Raw genomic sequence first — 22,356 nt, 5'->3', positions numbered from 1 at the left:
AGTTAATTCCGATGCAATTTCTGTGTTTCAATGTCAATAAGAAGGTCAGAGGGATACAGTAAACCTGAAGTGAAGCATCGGAATCTATAACTAGTGTCACAGGAATGGTTCAAAGCATAGACAGTAAGAAGAGTCAGTATTCTTGTACTTAAGTCGGCATCGTGCCTTTTGTATTTAAATCCGATGCAATTTCTGTGTATCATCGTCAATTAGAAGGTCAGAGGGATACAGTAAAAATGAAGTGAAGCATCGGAATCTATAACTAGTGTCACAGGAATGGTTCAAAACATAGACAGTAGGAAGAGTCAGTTTTCTTGTACTTAAGTCGGCATTGTGCCTTTTGTATTTAATTCCGATGCAATTTCTGTGTTTCATCGTCAATAAGAAGGTCAGAGCGATACAGTAAACCTGAAGTGAAGCATCGGAATCTATAACTAGTGTCACAGGAATGGTTCAAATCATAGACAGTAAGAAGAGTCAGTTTTCTTGCACTTAAGTCGGCATTGTGCTTTTCGTATTTATTTCCGGTGCAATTTCTGTGTTTCATCGTCAATAAGAAGGTCAGAGGGATACAGTTAAAATGAAGTGAAGCATCGGAATCTATATCTAGTGTCACAGGAATGGTTCAAAACATAGACGGTAAGAAGAGTCAGTATTCTTGTACTTAAGTCGGCATTGTGCCTTTTGTATTTAATTCCGATGCATTTTCTGTGTTTCATCGTCAATAAGAAGGTCAGAGGGATACAGTAAACCTGAAGTGAAGCATCGGAATCTATAACTAGTGTCACAGGAATGGTTCAAAGCATAGACAGTAAGAAGAGTCAGTTTTCTTGTACTTAAGTCGGCATTGTGCCTTTTGTATTTAACTCCGATGCAATTTCTGTGTTTCATCGTCAATAAGAAGGTCAGAGGGATACAGTAAACCCGAAGTGAAGCATCGGAATCTATAACTAGTGTCACAGGAATGGTTCAAAACATAGACATTATATAGAGTAAGTTTTCTTGTACTTAAGTCGGCATTGTGCCTTTTGTATTTAATTCCGATGCAATTTCTGCGTTTCATAGGCAATAAGAAGTCAGTGGGATACAGTAACCTGAAGTGAAACATCGGAATCTATAAGTAGTGTCACAGGAATGGTTCAAAACATAAACAGTAAGAAGAGTCAGTTTACTTGTACTTAAGTCAGCATTGTGCCTTTTGTATTTAATTCCGATGCAATTTCTATGTTTCATCGTCAATAAGAAGGTCAGAGGGATACAGTAAACGTGAAGTGAAGCATCGGAATCTATAACTAGTGTCACAGGAATGGTTCAAAACTTAGACAGTAAGTAGAGTCAGTATTCTTGTACTTAAGTTGACATTGTGCCTTTTGTATTTAATTCCAATGCAATTTCAGTGTTTCATCAACAATAAAAAGGTCAGAGGGATACAGCAAACCTGAAGTGAAGCATCGGAATCTATAACTAGTGTCACAGGAATGGTTCAAAACTTAGACAGTAAGAAGAGTCAGTTTTCTTGTACCTAAGTCGGCATTGTGCCTTTTGTATTTAATTCCAATGCAATTTCTGTGTATCATCGTCAATAAGAAGGTCAGAGGGATACAGTAAAAATGAAGTGAAGCATCGGAATCTATAACTAGTGTCACAGGAATGGTTCAAAACATAGACAGTAGGAAGAGTCAGTTTTCTTGTACTTAAGTCGGCATTGTGCCTTTTGTATTTAATTCCGATGCAATTTCTGTGTTTCATCGTCAAGAAGAACGTCAGAGGGATACAGTAAAGCTGACGTGAAGTTTCGGAATCTATAACTACTGTCACAGGAATTGTTCAAATCTTAGACAGTAAGAAGAATCAGTTTTCTTGTACTTAAGTCGGCATTGTGCCTTTTGTATTTAATTCCGATGCAATTTCTGTGTTTCATCGTCAATAAGAAGGTCAGAGGGATACAGTAAACGTGAAGTGAAGCATCGGAATCTATAACTAGTGTCACAGGAATGGTTCAAATCATAGACAGTAAGAGGAGTCAGTTTTCTTGCACTTAAGTCGGCATTGTGTTTTCGTATTTATTTCCGGTGCAATTTCTGTGTTTCATCGTCAATAAGAAGGTCAGAGGGATACAGTAAACCTGAAGTGAAGCATCGGAATCTATAACTAGTGTCACAGGAATGGTTCAAAACTTAGACAGTAAGAAGAGTCAGTTTTCTTGTACTTAAGTCGGCATTGTGCCTTTTGTATTTAATTCCAATCCAATTTCTGTGAATCATCGTCAATAAGAAGGTCAGAGGGATACAGTAAACCTGAAGTGAAGCATCGGAATCTATAACTAGTGTCACAGGAATGGTTCAAAACATAGAAAGTAAAAAGAGTCTGTTTTCTTGTACTTAAGTATTCGTTGTGCCTTTTGTATTTAATTCCGATGCAAGTTCTGTGTTTCATCGGCAATAAGAAGGTCAGAGGGATACAGTAAACCTGAAGTGAAGCATCGGAATCTATAACTAGTGTCACAGGAATGGTTTAAACATAGACATTAAGAGGAGTCAGTTTTCTTGTACTTAAGGCGGCATAGTGCCTTTAGTATTTGATTCCGATGCAATTTCAGTGTTTCATCGTCAATAAGAAGGTCAGAGGGATATAGTGAACCTGAAGTGAAGCATCGGAATCTATAACTAGTGTCACAGGAATGGTTCAAAACATAGAGAGTAAGAAGAGTCAGTTTTCTTGTACTTAAGTCGGCATTGTGCCTTTTGTAGTTAATTCCGTTGCAATTTCTGTGTTTCAATGTCAATAAGAAGGTCAGAGGGATACAGTAAACCTGAAGTGAAGCATCGGAATCTATAACTAGTGTCACAGGGATGGTTCAAAGCATAGACAGTAAGAAGAGTCAGTATTCTTGTACTTAAGTCGGCATCGTGCTTTTTGTATTTAAATCCGATGCAATTTCTGTGTATCATCGTCAATAAGAAGGTCAGAGGGATACAGTAAACATGAAGTGAAGCATCGGAATCTATAACTAGTGTCACAGGAATGGTTCAAAACATAGACAGTAGGAAGAGTCAGTTTTCTTGTACTTAAGTCGGCATTGTGCCTTTTGTATTTAACTCCGATGCACTCTCTGTGTTTCATCGTCAATAAGAAGGTCAGAGGGATACAGTAAACCTGAAGTGAAGCATCGGAATCTATAAGTAGTGTCACAGGAATGGTTCAAATCATAGACAGTAAGAAGAGTCAGTTTTCTTGTACTTAAGTTGGCATTGTGCCCTTTGTATTTAATTCCGATGCAATTTCTGTGTTTCATCGTCAACAAGAAGGTCAGAGGGATACAGTAAACCTGAAGTGAAGCATCAGAATCTGTAACTAATGTCACAGGAATGGTTCAAAACATAGACAGTGAGAAGAGTCAGTTTTTTTGTACTTAAATCGGCATTGTGCCTTTTGTATTTAATTCCCATGCAATTTCAGTGTTTCATCGTCAATAAGGGGGTCAGAGGGATACAGTAAAGCTGACGTGAAGTTTCGGAATCTATAACTAGTCTCACAGGAATTGTTAAAACTTAGACAGTAAGAAGAATCAGTTTTCTTGTACTTAAGTCGGCATTGTGCCTTTTGTATTTAATTCCGATGCAATTTCTGTGTTTCATCGTCAATAAGAAGGTCAGAGGGATACAGTAAACCTGAAGTGAAGCATCGGAATCTATAACTAGAGACACAGGAATGGTTCAAAACATAGACAGTAAGAAGAGTCAGTTTTCTTGTACTTAAGTCGGCATTGTGCCTTTTGTATTTAATTCCGATGCAATATCCGTGTTTCATCCTCAATAAGAAGGTCAGAGGGATACAGTAAACTTGAAGTGAAGCATCGGAATCTATAACTAGTGTCACAGGAATGGTTCAAACCATAGACAGTAAGAAGAATCAGTTTTCTTGTACTTAAGTCGGCATTGTTCCTTTTCTATTTAATTCCGATGCAATATCTATGTTTCATCGTCAATAAGGTGGTCAGAGGGATACAGTGAACCTGAAGTGAAGCGTCGGAATCTATAACTAGTGTCACAGGAATGGTTCAAAACATAGACAGTAAAAAGAGTCAGTTTTCTTGTACTTAAGTATTCGTTGTGCCTTTTGTATTTAATTCCGATGCAAGTTCTGTGTTTCATCGTCAATAAGAAGGTCAGAGGGATACAGTAAACCTGAAGTGAAGCATCGGAATCTATAACTAGAGTCACAGGAATGGTTCAAAACATAGACAGTAAGAAGAGTCAGTTTTCTTGTACTTAAGTCGGCATTGTTCCTTTTCTATTTAATTCCGATGCAATATCTATGTTTCATCGTCAATAAGAAGGTCAGAGGGATACAGTGAACCTGAAGTGAAGCGTCGGAATCTATAACTAGTGTCACAGGAATGGTTCAAAACATAGAGAGTAAGAAGAGTCAGTTTTCTTGTACTTAAGTCGGCATTGTGCCTTTTGTAGTTAATTCCGATGCAATTTCTGTGTTTCAATGTCAATAAGAAGGTCAGAGGGATACAGTAAACCTGAAGTGAAGCATCGGAATCTATAACTAGTGTCACAGGAATGGTTCAAAGCATAGACAGTAAGAAGAGTCAGTATTCTTGTACTTAAGTCGGCATCGTGCCTTTTGTATTTAAATCCGATGCAATTTCTGTGTATCATCGTCAATTAGAAGGTCAGAGGGATACAGTAAAAATGAAGTGAAGCATCGGAATCTATAACTAGTGTCACAGGAATGGTTCAAAACATAGACAGTAGGAAGAGTCAGTTTTCTTGTACTTAAGTCGGCATTGTGCCTTTTGTATTTAATTCCGATGCAATTTCTGTGTTTCATCGTCAATAAGAAGGTCAGAGCGATACAGTAAACCTGAAGTGAAGCATCGGAATCTATAACTAGTGTCACAGGAATGGTTCAAATCATAGACAGTAAGAAGAGTCAGTTTTCTTGCACTTAAGTCGGCATTGTGCTTTTCGTATTTATTTCCGGTGCAATTTCTGTGTTTCATCGTCAATAAGAAGGTCAGAGGGATACAGTTAAAATGAAGTGAAGCATCGGAATCTATATCTAGTGTCACAGGAATGGTTCAAAACATAGACGGTAAGAAGAGTCAGTATTCTTGTACTTAAGTCGGCATTGTGCCTTTTGTATTTAATTCCGATGCATTTTCTGTGTTTCATCGTCAATAAGAAGGTCAGAGGGATACAGTAAACCTGAAGTGAAGCATCGGAATCTATAACTAGTGTCACAGGAATGGTTCAAAGCATAGACAGTAAGAAGAGTCAGTTTTCTTGTACTTAAGTCGGCATTGTGCCTTTTGTATTTAACTCCGATGCAATTTCTGTGTTTCATCGTCAATAAGAAGGTCAGAGGGATACAGTAAACCCGAAGTGAAGCATCGGAATCTATAACTAGTGTCACAGGAATGGTTCAAAACATAGACATTATATAGAGTAAGTTTTCTTGTACTTAAGTCGGCATTGTGCCTTTTGTATTTAATTCCGATGCAATTTCTGCGTTTCATAGGCAATAAGAAGTCAGTGGGATACAGTAACCTGAAGTGAAACATCGGAATCTATAAGTAGTGTCACAGGAATGGTTCAAAACATAAACAGTAAGAAGAGTCAGTTTACTTGTACTTAAGTCAGCATTGTGCCTTTTGTATTTAATTCCGATGCAATTTCTATGTTTCATCGTCAATAAGAAGGTCAGAGGGATACAGTAAACGTGAAGTGAAGCATCGGAATCTATAACTAGTGTCACAGGAATGGTTCAAAACTTAGACAGTAAGTAGAGTCAGTATTCTTGTACTTAAGTTGACATTGTGCCTTTTGTATTTAATTCCAATGCAATTTCAGTGTTTCATCAACAATAAAAAGGTCAGAGGGATACAGCAAACCTGAAGTGAAGCATCGGAATCTATAACTAGTGTCACAGGAATGGTTCAAAACTTAGACAGTAAGAAGAGTCAGTTTTCTTGTACCTAAGTCGGCATTGTGCCTTTTGTATTTAATTCCAATGCAATTTCTGTGTATCATCGTCAATAAGAAGGTCAGAGGGATACAGTAAACCTGAAGTGAAGCATCGGAATCTATAACTAGTGTCACAGGAATGGTTCAAATCATAGACAGTAAGAGGAGTCAGTTTTCTTGCACTTAAGTCGGCATTGTGCTCTTCGTATTTATTTCCGGTGCAATTTCTGTGTTTAATAGTCAATAAGAAGGTCAGAGAGATACAGTAAACCTGAAGTGAAGCATCGGAATCTATAACTAGTGTCACAGGAATGGTTCAAAACTTAGACAGTAAGAAGAGTCAGTTTTCTTGTACTTAAGTCGGCATTGTGCCTTTTCTATTTAATTCCAATGCAATTTCTGTGTATCATCGTCAATAAGAAGGTCAGAGGGATACAGTAAACCTGAAGTGAAGCATCGGAATCTATAACTAGTGTCACAGGTATGGTTCAAAACATAGAGTAAAAAGAGTCAGTTTTCTTGTACTTAAGTATTCGTTGTGGCTTTTGTATTTAATTCCGATGCAAGTTCTGTGTTTCATCGTCAATAAGAAGATCAGAGGGATACAGTAAACCTGAAGTGAAGCATCGGAATCTATAACTAGTGTCACAGGAATGGTTTAAACATAGACATTAAGAGGAGTCAGTTTTCTTGTACTTAAGTCGGCATTGTGCCTTTGGTATTTGATTCCGATGCAATTTCAGTGTTTCATCGTCAATAAGAAGGTCAGAGGGATATAGTGAACCTGAAGTGAAGCATCGGAATCTATAACTAGTGTCACAGGAATGGTCCAAAACATAGAGAGTAAGAAGAGTCAGTTTTCTTGTACTTAAGTCGGCATTGTGCCTTTTGTAGTTAATTCCGATGCAATTTCTGTGTTTCAATGTCAATAAGAAGGTCAGAGGGATACAGTAAACGTGAAGTGAAGCATCGGAATCTATAACTAGTGTCACAGGAATGGTTCAAAACTTAGACAGTAAGTAGAGTCAGTATTCTTGTACTTAAGTTGACATTGTGCCTTTTGTATTTAATTCCAATGCAATTTCAGTGTTTCATCAACAATAAAAAGGTCAGAGGGATACAGCAAACCTGAAGTGAAGCATCGGAATCTATATGTAGTGTCACAGGAATGGTACAAACATAGACGGTAAAAAGAGTCAGTTTTCTTGTACTTAAGTCGGCATTGTGCCTTTTTTATTTAATTCCGATGCAATTTCTGTGTTTCATCGTCAATAAGAAGGTCAGAGGGATACAGTAAACCTGAAGTGAAGCATCGGAATCTATAACTAGTGTCACAGGAATGGTTCAAAACATAGACAGTAAGAAGAGTCAGTTTTCTTGTACTTAAGTCGGCATTGTGCCTTTTGTATTTAACTCCGATGCAATTTCTGTGTTTCATCGTCAATAAGAAGGTCAGAGGGATACAGTAAACCCGAAGTGAAGCATCGGAATCTATAACTAGTGTCACAGGAATGGTTCAATACATAGACAGTAAAAAGAGTCAGTTATCTTGTACTTAAGTCGGCATTGTGCCTTTTGTATTTAATTCCGATGCAATTTCTGCGTTTCATAGTCAATAAGACGTCAGTGGGATACAGTAAACCTGAAGTGAAGCATCGGAATCTATAAGTAGTGTCACAGGAATGGTTCAAAACATAGACAGTAAGAAGAGTCAGTTTTCTTGTACTTAAGTTGGCATTGTGCCCTTAGTATTTAATTCCGATGCAATTTCTGTGTTTCATCGTCAACAAGAAGGTCATAGGGATACAGTAAACCTGAAGTGAAGCATTAGAATCTGTAACTAATGTCGCAGGAATGGTTCAAATCATAGACAGTAAGAAGACTCAGTTTTCCTGTACTTAAATCGGCATTGTGCCTTTTGTATTTAATTCCCATGCAATTTCTGTTTTTCATCGTCAATAAGAGGGTCAGAGGGATACAGTAAACATGAAGTGAAGCATCGGAATCTATAACTAGTGTCACAGGAATGGTTCAAAACATAGACAGTAGGAAGAGTCAGTTTTCTTGTACTTAAGTCGGCATTGTGCATTTTCTATCTAATTCCTATGCAATTTCTGTGATTCATCGTCAATACGAAGGGCAGAGGGATACAGTAAACCTGAAGTGAAGCAACGGATGCTATAACTAGTGTCACAGGAATGGTTAAAACATAGACAGTAAGATGAACCGGCCTTCTTGTACTTGGGTCGGCATTGTGCCTTTTGTATTTAATTCCCATGCAATTTCTGTGTTTCATCGTTATTAAGGAGGTTAGGGGGATACAGTAAACCTCAAGTGTAGCGTCGGAATCTATAACTAGTGTCACCGGAGTGGTTCAAAACATAGTCAGTAAGAAGAGTCAGTTTTCTTGTTCATAAGTCGGCATTGTGCCTTTTGTATTTAATTCCGATGCAATTACTGTGTTTCATCGTCAATAAGAAGGTCAGAGCGATACAGTAAACATGAAGTGAAGCATCGGAATCTATAACTAGTGTCACAGGAATGGTTCAAAACTTAGACAGTAAGAAGAGTCAGTTTTCTTGTACTTAAGTCGGCATTGTGCCTTTTCTATTTAATTCCAATGCAATTTCTGTGTATCATCGTCAATAAGAAGGTCAGAGGGATACAGTAAACCTGAAGTGAAGCATCGGAATCTATAACTAGTGTCACAGGAATGGTTCAAAACATAGACAGTAAAAAGAGTCAGTTTTCTTGTACTTAAGTATTCGTTGTGCCTTTTGTATTTAATTCCGATGCAAGTTCTGTGTTTCATCGTCAATAAGAAGGTCAGAGGGATACAGTAAACCTGAAGTGAAGCATCGGAATCTATAACTAGTGTCACAGGAATGGTTTAAACATAGACATTAAGAGGAGTCAGTTTTCTTGTACTTAAGTCGGCATTGTGCCTTTGGTATTTGATTCCGATGCAATTTCAGTGTTTCATCGTCAATAAGAAGGTCAGAGGGATATAGTGAACCTGAAGTGAAGCATCGGAATCTATAACTAGTGTCACAGGAATGGTCCAAAACATAGAGAGTAAGAAGAGTCAGTTTTCTTGTACTTAAGTCGGCATTGTGCCTTTTGTAGTTAATTCCGATGCAATTTCTGTGTTTCAATGTCAATAAGAAGGTCAGAGGGATACAGTAAACGTGAAGTGAAGCATCGTAATCTATAACTAGTGTCACAGGAATGGTTCAAAACTTAGACAGTAAGTAGAGTCAGTATTCTTGTACTTAAGTTGACATTGTGCCTTTTGTATTTAATTCCAATGCAATTTCAGTGTTTCATCAACAATAAAAAGGTCAGAGGGATACAGCAAACCTGAAGTGAAGCATCGGAATCTATATGTAGTGTCACAGGAATGGTACAAACATAGACGGTAAAAAGAGTCAGTTTTCTTGTACTTAAGTCGGCACTGTGCCTTTTTTATTTAATTCCGATGCAATTTCTGTGTTTCATCGTCAATAAGAAGGTCAGAGGGATACAGTAAACCTGAAGTGAAGCATCGGAATCTATAACTAGTGTCACAGGAATGGTTCAAAACATAGACAGTAAGAAGAGTCAGTTTTCTTGTACTTAAGTCGGCATTGTGCCTTTTGTATTTAACTCCGATGCAATTTCTGTGTTTCATCGTCAATAAGAAGGTCAGAGGGATACAGTAAACCCAAAGTGAAGCATCGGAATCTATAACTAGTGTCACAGGAATGGTTCAATACATAGACAGTAAAAAGAGTCAGTTATCTTGTACTTAAGTCGGCATTGTGCCTTTTGTATTTAATTCCGATGCAATTTCTGCGTTTCATAGTCAATAAGAAGTCAGTGGGATACAGTAAACCTGAAGTGAAGCATCGGAATCTATAAGTAGTGTCACAGGAATGGTTCAAAACATAGACAGTAAGAAGAGTCAGTTTTCTTGTACTTAAGTTGGCATTGTGCCCTTAGTATTTAATTCCGATGCAATTTCTGTGTTTCATCGTCAACAAGAAGGTCATAGGGATACAGTAAACCTGAAGTGAAGCATTAGAATCTGTAACTAATGTCGCAGGAATGGTTCAAATCATAGACAGTAAGAAGACTCAGTTTTCCTGTACTTAAATCGGCATTGTGCCATTTGTATTTAATTCCCATGCAATTTCTGTTTTTCATCGTCAATAAGAGGGTCAGAGGGATACAGTAAACATGAAGTGAAGCATTGGAATCTATAACTAGTGTCACAGGAATGGTTCAAAAACATAGACAGTAGGAAGAGTCAGTTTTCTTGTACTTAAGTCGGCATTGTGCATTTTCTATCTAATTCCTATGCAATTTCTGTGATTCATCGTCAATACGAAGGGCAGAGGGATACAGTAAACCTGTAGTGAAGCAACGGAAGCTATAACTAGTGTCACAGGAATGGTTAAAACATAGACAGTAAGATGAACCGGCCTTCTTGTACTTGGGTCGGCATTGTGCCTTTTGTATTTAATTCCCATGCAATTTCTGTGTTTCATCGTTATTAAGGAGGTTAGGGGGATACAGTAAACCTCAAGTGTAGCGTCGGAATCTATAACTAGTGTCACCGGAGTGGTTCAAAACATAGTCAGTAAGAAGAGTCAGTTTTCTTGTTCATAAGTCGGCATTGTGCCTTTTGTATTTAATTCCGATGCAATTACTGTGTTTCATCGTCAATAAGAGGGTCAGAGGGATACAGTAAACATGAAGTGAAGCATCGGAATCTATATCTAGTGTCACAGGAATGCTTCAAATCATAGACGGTAAGAAGAGTCAGTTTTCTTGTACTTAAGTCGGCATTGTGCCTTTTGTATTTAATTCCGATGCAATTTCTGTGTTTCATCGTCAATAAGAAGGTCAGAGGGATACAGTAAACCTGAAGTGAAGCATCGGAATCTATAACTAGTGTCACAGGAATGGTTCAAAAGATAGACAGTAAGAAGAGTCAGTTTTCTTGTACATAAGTCGGCATTGTGCCTTTTGTATTTAACTCCGATGCAATTTCTGTGTTTCATCGTCAATAAGAAGGTCAGAGGGATACAGTAAACCCGATGTGAAGCATCGGAATCTATAACTAGTGTCACAGGAATCGTTCAAATCATAGACAGTAAAAAGAGTCAGTTTTCTTGTACTTAAGTCGGCATTGTGCCTTTTGTATTTAATTCCGATGCAATTTCTGCGTTTCATAGTCAATAAGAAGTCAGTGGGATACAGTAAACCTGAAGTGAAACATCGGAATCTCTAAGTAGTGTCACAGGAATGGTTCAAAGCATAAACAGTAAGAAGAGTCAGTTTTCTTGTACTTAAGTTGGCATTGTGCCCATTGTATTTAATTTTGATGCAATTTCTGTGTTTCATCGTCAACAAGAAGGTCAGAGGGATACAGTGAACCTGAAGTGAGCCATCAGAATCTGTAACTAATGTCACAGGAATGGTTCAAAACATAGACAGTAAGAAGAGTCAGTTTTCCTGTACTTAAATCGGCATTGTGCCTTTTGTATTTAATTCCCATGCAATTTCAGTGTTTCATCGTCAATAAGAGGGTCAGAGGGATACAGTAAACATGAAGTGAAGCATCGGAATCTATAACTAGTGTCCCTGGAATGGTTCAAAACATAGACAGAAAAAAGAGTCAGTTTTCCTGTACTTAAGTATTCGTTGTGCCTTTTGTATTTAATTCCGATGCAAGTTCTGTGTTTCATCGGCAATAAGAAGGTCATAGGGATGCAGTAAACCTGAAGTGAATCATCGGAATCTATAACTAGTGTCACAGGAATGGTTTAAACATAGACATTAAGAGGAGTCAGTTTTCTTGTACTTAAGTCGGCATTGTGCCTTTCGTATTTGATTCCGATGCAATTTCAGTGTTTCATCGTCAATAAGAAGGTCAGAGGGATATAGTGAACCTGAAGTGAAGCATCGGAATCTATAACTAGTGTCACAGGAATGGTTCAAAGCATAGACCGTAAGAAGAGTCAGTATTCTTGTACTTAAGTCGGCATCGTGCCTTTTGTATTTAAATCCGATGCAATTTCTGTGTTTCATCGTCAATAAGAAGGTCAGAGGGATACAGTAAACATGAAGTGAAGCATCGGAATCTATACCTAGTGTCACAGGAATGGTTCAAAACATAGACGGTAAGAAGAGTCAGTTTTCTTGTACTTAAGTCGGCATTGTGCCTTTTTTATTTAATTCCGATGCAATTTCTGTGTTTCATCGTCAATAAGAAGGTCAGAGGGATACAGTAAACCTGAAGTGAAGCATCGGAATCTATAACTAGTGTCACAGGAATGGTTCAAAACATAGACAGTAAGAAGAGTCAGTTTTCTTGTACTTATGTCGGCATTGTGCCTTTTGTATTTAACTCCGATGCAATTTCTGTGTTTCATCGTCAATAAGAAGGTCAGAGGGATACAGTAAACCCGAAGTGAAGCATCGGAATCTATAACTAGTGTCACAGGAATGGTTCAAAACATAGACAGTAAGGAGAGTCAGTTTTCTTGTACTTAAGTTGGCATTGTGCCCTTTGTATTTAATTCCGATGCAATTTCTGTGTTTCATCGTCAACAAGAAGGTCAGAGGGATACAGTAAACCTGAAGTGAAGCATCAGAATCTGTAACTAATGTCTCAGGAATTGTTCAAATCATAGACAGTAAGAAGACTCAATTTTCCTGTACTTAAATCGGCATTGTGCCTTTTGTATTTAATTCCCATGCAATTTCAGTGTTTCATCGTCAATAAGAGGGTCAGAGGGATACAGTAAACATGAAGTGAAGCATCGGAATCTATAACTAGTGTCCCTGGAATGGTTCAAAACATAGACAGTAAGAAGAGTCAGTTTTCTTGTACTTAAGTCGGCATTGTGCCATTTTTATTTAATTCAGATGCAATTTTTGTGTTTCATCGTCAATCAGAAGGTCGGAGGGATACAGTAAACCTGAAGTGAAGCATCGTAATCGGTAACTAGTGTCACAGGATTGGCTCAAAACATAGAGAGTAAGAAGAGTCAGTTTTCTTGTACTTAAGTCGGCATTGTGCATTTTCTGTCTAATTCCTATGCAATTTCTGTGATTCATCGTCAATAAGAAGGGCAGTGGGATACAGTAAACCCGAAGTGAAGCATAGGAATCTATAAATAGTGTCACAGGAAACGTTCATAACATAGACAGTAAAAAGAGTCAGTTTTCTTGTACTTAAGTCGGCATTGTGCCTTTTGTATTTAATTCCGATGCAATTTCTGTGTTTCATCGTCAATAAGAAGGTCAGAGCGATACAGTAAACCTGAAGTGAAGCATCGGAATCTATAACTAGTGTCACAGGAATGGTTCAAATCATAGACAGTAAGAAGAGTCAGTTTTCTTGCACTTAAGTCGGCATTGTGCCTTTTGTATTTAATTCCGATGCAATTTCTGCGTTTCATAGTCAATAAGAAGTCAGTGGGATACAGTAAACCTGAAGTGAAACATCGGAATCTCTAAGTAGTGTCACAGGAATGGTTCAAAGCATAAACAGTAAGAAGAGTCAGTTTTCTTGTACTTAAGTTGGCATTGTGCCCATTGTATTTAATTTTGATGCAATTTCTGTGTTTCATCGTCAACAAGAAGGTCAGAGGGATACAGTGAACCTGCAGTGAGCCATCAGAATCTGTAACTAATGTCACAGGAATGGTTCAAAACATAGACAGTAAGAAGAGTCAGTTTTCCTGTACTTAAATCGGCATTGTGCCTTTTGTATTTAATTCCCATGCAATTTCAGTGTTTCATCGTCAATAAGAGGGTCAGAGGGATACAGTAAACATGAAGTGAAGCATCGGAATCTATAACTAGTGTCCCTGGAATGGTTCAAAACATAGACAGAAAAAAGAGTCAGTTTTCCTGTACTTAAGTATTCGTTGTGCCTTTTGTATTTAATTCCGATGCAAGTTCTGTGTTTCATCGGCAATAAGAAGGTCATAGGGATGCAGTAAACCTGAAGTGAATCATCGGAATCTATAACTAGTGTCACAGGAATGGTTTAAACATAGACGTTAAGAGGAGTCAGTTTTCTTGTACTTAAGTCGGCATTGTGCCTTTTGTATTTGATTCCGATGCAATTTCAGTGTTTCATCAACAGTAAAAAGGTCAGAGGGATACAGCAAACCTGAAGTGAAGCATCGGAATCTATAACTAGTGTCACAGGAATGGTTCAAAACATAGACAGTAAAAAGAGTCAGTTTTCTTGTACTTAAGTATTCGTTGTGCCTTTTGTATTTAATTCCGATGCAAGTTCTGTGTTTTATCGTCAATAAGAAGGTCAGAGGGATACAGTAAACCTGAAGTGAAGCATCGGAATCTATAACTAGTGTCACAGGAATGGTTTAAACATAGACATTAAGAGGAGTCAGTTTTCTTGTACTTAAGTCGGCATTGTGCCTTTCGTATTTGATTCCGATGCAATTTCAGTGTTTCATCGTCAATAAGAAGGTCAGAGGGATATAGTGAACCTGAAGTGAAGCATCGGAATCTATAACTAGTGTCACAGGAATGGTTCAAATCATAGAGAGTAAGAAGAGTCAGTTTTCTTGTACTTAAGTCGGCATTGTGCCTTTTTTAGTTAATTCCGATGCAATTTCTGTGTTTCAATGTCAATAAGAAGGTCAGAGGGATACAGTAAACCTGAAGTGAAGCATCGGAATCTATAACTAGTGTCACAGGAATGGTTCAAAGCATAGACAGTAAGAAGAGTCAGTATTCTTGTACTTAAGTCGGCATCCTGCCTTTTGTATTTAAATCCGATGCAATTTCTGTGTATCATCGTCAATAAGAAGGTCAGAGGGATACAGTAAACATGAAGTGAAGCATCGGAATCTATACCTAGTGTCACAGGAATGGTTCAAAACATAGACGGTAAGAAGAGTCAGTTTTCTTGTACTTAAGTCGGCATTGTGCCTTTTTTATTTAATTCCGATGCAATTTCTGTGTTTCATCGTCAATAAGAAGGTCAGAGGGATACAGTAAACCTGAAGTGAAGCATCGGAATCTATAACTAGTGTCACAGGAATGGTTCAAAACATAGACAGTAAGAAGAGTCAGTTTTCTTGTACTTATGTCGGCATTGTGCCTTTTGTATTTAACTCCGATGCAATTTCTGTGTTTCATCGTCAATAAGAAGGTCAGAGGGATACAGTAAACCCGAAGTGAAGCATCGGAATCTATAACTAGTGTCACAGGAATGGTTCAAAACATAGACAGTAAGGAGAGTCAGTTTTCTTGTACTTAAGTTGGCATTGTGCCCTTTGTATTTAATTCCGATGCAATTTCTGTGTTTCATCGTCAACAAGAAGGTCAGAGGGATACAGTAAACCTGAAGTGAAGCATCAGAATCTGTAACTAATGTCTCAGGAATTGTTCAAATCATAGACAGTAAGAAGACTCAATTTTCCTGTACTTAAATCGGCATTGTGCCTTTTGTATTTAATTCCCATGCAATTTCAGTGTTTCATCGTCAATAAGAGGGTCAGAGGGATACAGTAAACATGAAGTGAAGCATCGGAATCTATAACTAGTGTCCCTGGAATGGTTCAAAACATAGACAGTAAGAAGAGTCAGTTTTCTTGTACTTAAGTCGGCATTGTGCCATTTTTATTTAATTCAGATGCAATTTTTGTGTTTCATCGTCAATCAGAAGGTCGGAGGGATACAGTAAACCTGAAGTGAAGCATCGTAATCTGTAACTAGTGTCACAGGATTGGCTCAAAACATAGAGAGTAAGAAGAGTCAGTTTTCTTGTACTTAAGTCGGCATTGTGCATTTTCTATCTAATTCCTATGCAATTTCTGTGATTCATCGTCAATAAGAAGGGCAGTGGGATACAGTAAACCCGAAGTGAAGCATAGGAATCTATAACTAGTGTCACAGGAATCGTTCATAACATAGACAGTAAAAAGAGTCAGTTTTCTTGTACTTAAGTCGGCATTGTGCCTTTTGTATTTAATTCCGATGCAATTTCTGCGTTTCATAGTCAATAAGAAGTCAGTGGGATACAGTAAACCTGAAGTGAAGCATCGGAATCTATAACTAGTGTCACAGGAATGGTTCAAAGCATAGACAGTAAGAAGAGTCAGTATTCTTGTACTTAAGTCGGCATCGTGCCTTTTGTAGTTAATTCCGATGCAATTTCTGTGTTTCAATGTCAATAAGAAGGTCAGAGGGATACAGTAAACCTGAAGTGAAGCATCGGAATCTATTACTAGTGTCACAGGAATGGTTCAAAGCATAGACAGTAAGAAGAGTCAGTATTCTTGTACTTAAGTCGGCATCGTGCCTTTTGTATTTAAATCCGATGCAATTTCTGTGTATCATCGTCAATAAGAAGGTCAGAGGGATACAGTAAAAATGAAGTGAAGCATCGGAATCTATAACTAGTGTCACAGGAATGGTTCAAAACATAGACAGTAGGAAGAGTCAGTTTTCTTGTACTTAAGTCGGCATTGTGCCTTTTGTATTTAATTCCGATGCAATTTCTGTGTTTCATCGTCAATAAGAAGGTCAGAGCGATACAGTAAACCTGAAGTGAAGCATCGGAATCTATAACTAGTGTCACAGGAATGGTTCAAATCATAGACAGTAAGAAGAGTCAGTTTTCTTGCACTTAAGTCGGCATTGTGCTTTTCGTATTTATTTCCGGTGCAATTTCTGTTTTTCATCGTCAATAAGAAGGTCAGAGGGATACAGTTAAAATGAAGTGAAGCATCGGAATCTATATCTAGTGTCACAGGAATGGTTCAAAACATAGACGGTAAGAAGAGTCAGTATTCTTGTACTTAAGTCGGCATTGTGCCTTTTGTATTTAATTCCGATGCATTTTCTGTGTTTCATCGTCAATAATAAGGTCAGAGGGATACAGTAAACCTGAAGTGAAGCATCGGAATCTATAACTAGTGTCACAGGAATGGTTCAAAGCATAGACAGTAAGAAGAGTCAGTTTTCTTGTACTTATGTCGGCATTGTGCCTTTTGTATTTAACTCCGATGCAATTTCTGTGTTTCATCGTCAATAAGAAGGTCAGAGGGATACAGTAAACCCGAAGTGAAGCATCGGAATCTATAACTAGTGTCACAGGAATGGTTCAATACATAGACAGTAAAAAGAGTCAGTTATCTTGTACTAAAGGTCGGCATTGTGCCTTTTGTATTTAATTCCGATGCAATTTCTGCGTTTCATAGTCAATAAGAAGTCAGTGGGATACAGTAAACCTGAAGTGAAGCATCGGAATCTATAAGTAGTGTCACAGGAATGGTTCAAAACATAGACAGTAAGAAGAGTCAGTTTTCTTGTACTTAAGTTGGCATTGTGCCCTTAGTATTTAATTCCGATGCAATTTCTGTGTTTCATCGTCAACAAGAAGGTCATAGGGATACAGTAAACCTGAAGTGAAGCATCAGAATCTGTAACTAATGTCGCAGGAATGGTTCAAATCATAGACAGTAAGAAGACTCAGATTTCCTGTACTTAAATCGGCATTGTGCCTTTTGTATTTAATTCCCATGCAATTTCTGTGTTTCATTGTCAATAAGAGGGTCAGAGGGATACAGTAAACATGAAGTGAAGCATCGGAATCTATAACTAGTGTCACAGGAATGGTTCAAAACATAGACAGTAGGAAGAGTCAGTTTTCTTGTACTTAAGTCGGCATTGTGCATTTTCTATCTAATTCCTATGCAATTTCTGTGATTCATCGTCAATATGAAGGGCAGAGGGATACAGTAAACCTGAAGTGAAGCAACGGAAGCTATAACTAGTGTCACAGGAATGGTTAAAACATAGACAGTAAGATGAACCGGCCTTCTTGTACTTGGGTCGGCATTGTGCCTTTTGTATTTAATTCCGATGCAATTTCTGTGTTTCATCGTTATTAAGGAGGTTAGGGGGATACAGTAAACCTCAAGTGTAGCGTCGGAATCTATAACTAGTGTCACCGGAGTGGTTCAAAACATAGACAGTAAGAAGAGTCAGTTTTCTTGTTCATAAGTCGGCATTGTGCCTTTTGTATTTAATTCCGATGCAATTTCAGTGTTTCATCGTCAATAAGAGGGTCAGAGGGATACAGTAAACATGAAGTGAAGCATCGGAATCTATAACTACTGTCCCTGGAATGGTTCAAAACATAGACAGTAAGAAGAGTCAGTTTTCTTGTACTTAAGTCGGCATTGTGCCATTTTTATTTAATTCAGATGCAATTTTTGTGTTTCATCGTCAATCAGAAGGTCGGAGGGATACAGTAAACCTGAAGTGAAGCATCGTAATCTGTAACTAGTGTCACAGGATTGGCTCAAAACATAGAGAGTAAGAAGAGTCAGTTTTCTTGTACTTAAGTCGGCATTGTGCATTTTCTATCCAATTCCTATGCAATTTCTGTGATTCATCGTCAATAAGAAGGGCAGTGGGATACAGTAAACCCGAAGTGAAGCATCGGAATCTATAACTAGTGTCACAGGAATCGTTCAAAACATAGACAGTAAAAAGAGTCAGTTTTCTTGTACTTAAGTCGGCATTGTGCCTTTTGTATTTAATTCCGATGCAATTTCTGCGTTTCATAGTCAATAAGAAGTCAGTGGGATACAGTAAACCTGAAGTGAAGCATCGGAATCTATAACTAGTGTCACAGGAATGGTTCAAAGCATAGACAGTAAGAAGAGTCAGTATTCTTGTACTTAAGTCGGCATCGTGCCTTTTGTAGTTAATTCCGATGCAATTTCTGTGTTTCAATGTCAATAAGAAGGTCAGAGGGATACAGTAAACCTGAAGTGAAGCATCGGAATCTATAACTAGTGTCACAGGAATGGTTCAAAGCATAGACAGTAAGAAGAGTCAGTATTCTTGTACTTAAGTCGGCATCGTGCCTTTTGTATTTAAATCCGATGCAATTTCTGTGTATCATCGTCAATAAGAAGGTCAGAGGGATACAGTAAAAATGAAGTGAAGCATCGGAATCTATAACTAGTGTCACAGGAATGGTTCAAAACATAGACAGTAGGAAGAGTCAGTATTCTTGTACTTAAGTCGGCATTGTGCCTTTTGTATTTAATTCCGATGCAATTTCTGTGTTTCATCGTCAATAAGAAGGTCAGAGCGATACAGTGAACCTGAAGTGAAGCATCGGAATCTATAACTAGTGTCACAGGAATGGTTCAAATCATAGACAGTAAGAAGAGTCAGTTTTCTTGCACTTAAGTTGGCATTGTGCTTTTCGTATTTATTTCCGGTGCAATTTCTGTGTTTCATCGTCAATAAGAAGGTCAGAGGGATACAGTTAAAATGAAGTGAAGCATCGGAATCTATATCTAGTGTCACAGGAATGGATCAAAACATAGACGGTAAGAAGAGTCAGTATTCTTGTACTTAAGTCGGCATTGTGCCTTTTGTATTTAATTCCGATGCATTTTCTGTGTTTCATCGTCAATAATAAGGTCAGAGGGATACAGTAAACCTGAAGTGAAGCATCGGAATCTATAACTAGTGTCACAGGAATGGTTCAAAGCATAGACAGTAAGAAGAGTCAGTTTTCTTGTACTTATGTCGGCATTGTGCCTTTTGTATTTAACTCCGATGCAATTTCTGTGTTTCATCGTCAATAAGAAGGTCAGAGGGATACAGTAAACCCGAAGTGAAGCATCGGAATCTATAACTAGTGTCACAGGAATGGTTCAATACATAGACAGTAAAAAGAGTCAGTTATCTTGTACTAAAGGTCGGCATTGTGCCTTTTGTATTTAATTCCGATGCAATTTCTGCGTTTCATAGTCAATAAGAAGTCAGTGGGATACAGTAAACCTGAAGTGAAGCATCGGAATCTATAAGTAGTGTCACAGGAATGGTTCAAAACATAGACAGTAAGAAGAGTCAGTTTTCTTGTACTTAAGTTGGCATTGTGCCCTTAGTATTTAATTCCGATGCAATTTCTGTGTTTCATCGTCAACAAGAAGGTCATAGGGATACAGTAAACCTGAAGTGAAGCATCAGAATCTGTAACTAATGTCGCAGGAATGGTTCAAATCATAGACAGTAAGAAGACTCAGATTTCCTGTACTTAAATCGGCATTGTGCCTTTTGTATTTAATTCCCATGCAATTTCTGTGTTTCATTGTCAATAAGAGGGTCAGAGGGATACAGTAAACATGAAGTGAAGCATCGGAATCTATAACTAGTGTCACAGGAATGGTTCAAAACATAGACAGTAGGAAGAGTCAGTTTTCTTGTACTTAAGTCGGCATTGTGCATTTTCTATCTAATTCCTATGCAATTTCTGTGATTCATCGTCAATAAGAAGGGCAGAGGGATACAGTAAACCTGAAGTGAAGCAACGGAAGCTATAACTAGTGTCACAGGAATGGTTAAAACATAGACAGTAAGATGAACCGGCCTTCTTGTACTTGGGTCGGCATTGTGCCTTTTGTATTTAATTCCGATGCAATTTCTGTGTTTCATCGTTATTAAGGAGGTTAGGGGGATACAGTAAACCTCAAGTGTAGCGTCGGAATCTATAACTAGTGTCACCGGAGTGGTTCAAAACATAGACAGTAAGAAGAGTCAGTTTTCTTGTTCATAAGTCGGCATTGTGCCTTTTGTATTTAATTCCGATGCAATTTCAGTGTTTCATCGTCAATAAGAGGGTCAGAGGGATACAGTAAACATGAAGTGAAGCATCGGAATCTATAACTACTGTCCCTGGAATGGTTCAAAACATAGACAGTAAGAAGAGTCAGTTTTCTTGTACTTAAGTCGGCATTGTGCCATTTTTATTTAATTCAGATGCAATTTTTGTGTTTCATCGTCAATCAGAAGGTCGGAGGGATACAGTAAACCTGAAGTGAAGCATCGTAATCTGTAACTAGTGTCACAGGATTGGCTCAAAACATAGAGAGTAAGAAGAGTCAGTTTTCTTGTACTTAAGTCGGCATTGTGCATTTTCTATCCAATTCCTATGCAATTTCTGTGATTCATCGTCAATAAGAAGGGCAGTGGGATACAGTAAACCCGAAGTGAAGCATCGGAATCTATAACTAGTGTCACAGGAATCGTTCAAAACATAGACAGTAAAAAGAGTCAGTTTTCTTGTACTTAAGTCGGCATTGTGCCTTTTGTATTTAATTCCGATGCAATTTCTGCGTTTCATAGTCAATAAGAAGTCAGTGGGATACAGTAAACCTGAAGTGAAGCATCGGAATCTATAACTAGTGTCACAGGAATGGTTCAAAGCATAGACAGTAAGAAGAGTCAGTATTCTTGTACTTAAGTCGGCATCGTGCCTTTTGTAGTTAATTCCGATGCAATTTCTGTGTTTCAATGTCAATAAGAAGGTCAGAGGGATACAGTAAACCTGAAGTGAAGCATCGGAATCTATAACTAGTGTCACAGGAATGGTTCAAAGCATAGACAGTAAGAAGAGTCAGTATTCTTGTACTTAAGTCGGCATCGTGCCTTTTGTATTTAAATCCGATGCAATTTCTGTGTATCATCGTCAATAAGAAGGTCAGAGGGATACAGTAAAAATGAAGTGAAGCATCGGAATCTATAACTAGTGTCACAGGAATGGTTCAAAACATAGACAGTAGGAAGAGTCAGTTTTCTTGTACTTAAGTCGGCATTGTGCCTTTTGTATTTAATTCCGATGCAATTTCTGTGTTTCATCGTCAATAAGAAGGTCAGAGCGATACAGTAAACCTGAAGTGAAGCATCGGAATCTATAACTAGTGTCACAGGAATGGTTCAAATCATAGACAGTAAGAAGAGTCAGTTTTCTTGCACTTAAGTTGGCATTGTGCTTTTCGTATTTATTTCCGGTGCAATTTCTGTGTTTCATCGTCAATAAGAAGGTCAGAGGGATACAGTTAAAATGAAGTGAAGCATCGGAATCTATATCTAGTGTCACAGGAGTGGATCAAAACATAGACGGTAAGAAGAGTCAGTATTTTTGTACTTAAGTCGGCATTGTGCCTTTTGTATTTAATTCCGATGCATTTTCTGTGTTTCATCGTCAATAATAAGGTCAGAGGGATACAGTAAACCTGAAGTGAAGCATCGGAATCTATAACTAGTGTCACAGGAATGGTTCAAAGCATAGACAGTAAGAAGAGTCAGTTTTCTTGTACTTATGTCGGCATTGTGCCTTTTGTATTTAACTCCGATGCAATTTCTGTGTTTCATCGTCAATAAGAAGGTCAGAGGGATACAGTAAACCCGAAGTGAAGCATCGGAATCTATAACTAGTGTCACAGGAATGGTTCAATACATAGACAGTAAAAAGAGTCAGTTATCTTGTACTAAAGGTCGGCATTGTGCCTTTTGTATTTAATTCCGATGCAATTTC

This window comes from Schistocerca serialis, chromosome 2 (assembly GCF_023864345.2).
Source record: "Schistocerca serialis cubense isolate TAMUIC-IGC-003099 chromosome 2, iqSchSeri2.2, whole genome shotgun sequence".
Classification (NCBI taxonomy): domain Eukaryota; kingdom Metazoa; phylum Arthropoda; class Insecta; order Orthoptera; family Acrididae; genus Schistocerca; species Schistocerca serialis.
The sequence above is the reverse complement of the archived record's forward strand: the minus strand, read 5'-3'. Positions refer to the sequence as shown.